Source organism: Rhagoletis pomonella, unplaced genomic scaffold, assembly GCF_013731165.1.
Source record: "Rhagoletis pomonella isolate Grant_MI unplaced genomic scaffold, Rhpom_1.0 Rhpom_scaffold_00003, whole genome shotgun sequence".
NCBI lineage: Eukaryota > Metazoa > Arthropoda > Insecta > Diptera > Tephritidae > Rhagoletis > Rhagoletis pomonella.
This window is the reverse complement of record NW_023458557.1, coordinates 47,315,440-47,319,008: the sequence shown is the minus strand read 5'-3', so window position 1 is coordinate 47,319,008 and position 3,569 is coordinate 47,315,440. Positions and strand designations below refer to the sequence as shown.

The 3,569-nt window shown below is 33.3% G+C and overlaps 1 pseudogene; it reads right to left on the bottom strand.

Annotated features, from left to right (window-relative positions):
- Positions 1-2,333: 2,333 nt before the first annotated feature.
- Positions 2,334-3,569, bottom strand: part of LOC118736265 — a 10,219-nt pseudogene continuing 8,983 nt past the window's right edge.

The window sequence follows — 3,569 nt, the reverse complement described above, 5'->3', positions numbered from 1 at the left end:
CGTTCAGTTTTTTCTTTGTGGAGTTTTTTAATCATGTTCACACCGAACATGGTAAAGTCAAAGCTGCCCCTTAGTCAAATGTGCCCCACTTTACCCTACATACACAACGTTGTTGCATATCCATACATTCATACACAGTATCAACAACAACATCGTTGCAGCGTTGTGCGCTTTATTTTGATTTGGGCGTTGTTATGTTCCATTTATTCGTTTTCTTCCCTGTCTTTGTTTCATATCGAACAAAGCATTGCTATCAGGGTTGCCACTGACGAAAAAAAAATTTACCATCCACTTGAGAAAAATCTACCAAATCTGGAAAATATCTACCAATATATTTTTTATAGTTATTTAAATAAAAACTATAGTTTTGATATTTTTTTATTTATTTTAATTAAAACTATATTTTTTATTTTTTTAGTTATTTCAATAGGAATTAAAATTGTTTTTAAGGAACTTTTTATTTAACTATGATGAAACTAAAGGCAACAACGAAACTTCATAATTTGAAAAACTTCAACTCGAGTTATTATAGACAAATACAGTGACTCAAAAAGCCGCTTGGGGATTTTTTTATTATTCGCAATCTTTTTCAAGCACAATTTTTTTGTTGCTTTAACTAAATCCATAAAAATTAAGGATTAAAACTATATACATACACAACATTAAGAAAAATTAAAAAAAAAATTTCGTCCAAATTTCGAATTTTTTACTCTGAATTTTTAGAACAATTTAAGGTATCGAGTTTTAAAGCAAATAACACGAGTATAGCTCACAATGTGCTTCCCGTTGATTTTTTTTTGTCGCCAGTCTTTTGTATTTTTTTTTATTTAACAATTTCTTTTGATAAAAAATTGCGTTGATTTATTTTTTTGCAAACAATCATAGTGCGTCATTAAATACCTGTAAATTTTTTCTTTATATGTATTTAAATAATCATTTAAAATATTTAGGCAATTAAAAGCTCCTCGGGATTCCAGTAAAATGAGTTTTGAATGGAGCACGATATGTTCGCCTTATATCGATATATATTTATACTTATGTAAGTATATAAAAAGTAAGCAGAAGAAATTTATAATATAAAGATAACTACGAAAAATAAATCGGGAAAGTGCAACAAAAATCTACCAAAATGAGAAAAAATTTACCTTTTTACCAACCCAAATTTTTTCTTCCAATTTTGGTAACAATTTACCAAAGTGGCAACCCTGATTGCTATATTCGTGCGAATCACGATCCAGAAAATAAAGGTCGCGCCATTCGCGGACCGCTAACCCTCTCTTCGTCGATTTGACAGCATCCACCTAATCGCTGACGTCATAAAATACTTTTGTTTAAATTCCCTGTTGCCAACTTCATGCTTTTCGCACCAAATTTAGTGGGTATTCAAAACGCGAAATTTTTTGAGTTTGGTGCTTGGCGCGTTTTTGGTGCTTTTGTTTTTAATTTGAAGATACCAAATTAGAGAATCTTAAAAAAATGGAAGCAAAATTCATAGCAATCGTAAGTGTGGTAAGCAACTTTACAAAAATTTAAACAAAATCATGGCACAGTGACAATCATAAGCGACAACAAAATATGTGACAGCACCTTCAATCATGCCAGAAGAAATCAACCGTCGTGCAAGAAACATTGATTTTTATTAATTTGAATCGGCATCCTTACAATAAAATTATGTATGCATATAAGTCTATAAAATACACCAATAAAAATTTGGTGCTTTTTCAAATTCAAAATTTGGCAATACTGCCTTTTGTCCGATGCTTCCTCTTTTTCTTGTCGAGTTCGTCTTGCTCTCTCATTCTGGTATTTATTGACGTCACGGCCAGTTGCTCTCAGCTCGATTGGCGCAATCTTGTATTCTATCATTCTTGCGTGCGAATGGGCCTCCGCACACTAGCCTGCTCAATCGGACTGAGCAGTCTACTACTCGAACGCACACTGGACTGGGCAGTCGGCCGAAAACAGGTTTCAGTTTTGTATGCATGAGCCACGCTTGATTGAGCATGTGGCACATGCAAATAAAATGAAATACAAAAGGTGTTGTCTGTGTGCGTGTCAGTCCACCGTCAATCCACGATTTTCGCGGACTAAAATGAACGAGGTAAACTCGAACTCTCTTCCCCCTCTTATCCTCACAAAACCGGTTTTAGGCGGACTGAACATCTGCAAAACAAAAATGTTGCTTTTGCCTCTGTACAGATACCCATATACATATAAATTTTACGTGGTTTATTTCGATGTTTTTTTCTGAGGCAAATAGGGTTCCATTTGTATTATAAATCTATATATGTATGTATCTATACATAACCGTATAGAGACAATTTAATTTCAAATTAAGGTTCTGGATCTGAAAAGTTGCACAAATATTTCAGATTTAAGAATCATTCTGTGTACATATTTGCACGGAAAGATTTTTAAAATTTTACATTGAGCAATTTTAAAATGTAAAACTGAATCTCACACACGCATTCTCATTTTCACCAATTTTGAACAATTTCATTTCTTTATTTTCAATTTTGTATGGTTTTAAAATGCTGGAAAACTTAAAAAAATCGTGGCGGGCTACAGAAGGGTGAGAACTCTCCCCAGACTCAAAAATTAGGATTAGTGCCACAAGAGATTATTTTGCGAGATTTAGCCGATTGGGTATTTGAACCTCAGCCTGGTGTAATTAATCAAAACCACTTGAAGGATCGATAAATTTCGCGTCCACAAAATAAGCACTGTACGATAGTTAATAAAGAAATGGTTAATATGTTGTCCGGAGAAGAAATGGCGTCGATATCTACTGTCATTTCTGAATATCCACAGGAGCAAGTAGAAGTAGGGGACCTCATGACTTGATACTAAAAGTTCGAGCAGTTGTGGTGCTAATATACACGCTAACTAACGGTCTCTCCTAATAGTTAAAGAATTACAATGTAATTGTTTGGATGCCGCAATACAAATATGTACATATAAAGGGTTAGTTAATGGACTTTAAACATGTGATTCGAATTATACTATCCCATATAAATTAACAGCCCAGCGAATCAACACTTGAAGTTAACTACCAAAAGCAATGCATGTGGTTTTTAGAATAAAGAAATTGAAAGATTTTTTAGACCACGGAGCACCCCGATTTTCGATGATTATTACTAGTTACCTTTATTTTGACTTCATTAAATTCTTAATAGGTTATGTTGTTCAGAAGATATTAATATTAAAAAAATCCAGAAATTTAACTTTAACCATTTATATCTTCTTTATTTTTTACTTCTGCCAGGTAATTTTGGTAGGGTTGAAATAAACACAAAAAGCTCTATCATTTTTGGCTTTTGCATAGCGAGATTATTGATATTCTAGACTTATGTGGACGGAACGACCTCGAACCAGCAGTGTTGCCGTTTTGATCCATATACTTCAAAAATATGTGTTTGTGCAAATTTTCGGAAGAAACTTTATTTTTTCGCTCATTTCGCGAGATACTTAAATTTTCCGCGTAGTACAAATTTTGCTACATGACAAAGAGAAAATATATATCAGGGGTGGGCAAGGCCGAGGCCCCCCAAAAAGAAAAAAAAATTAAT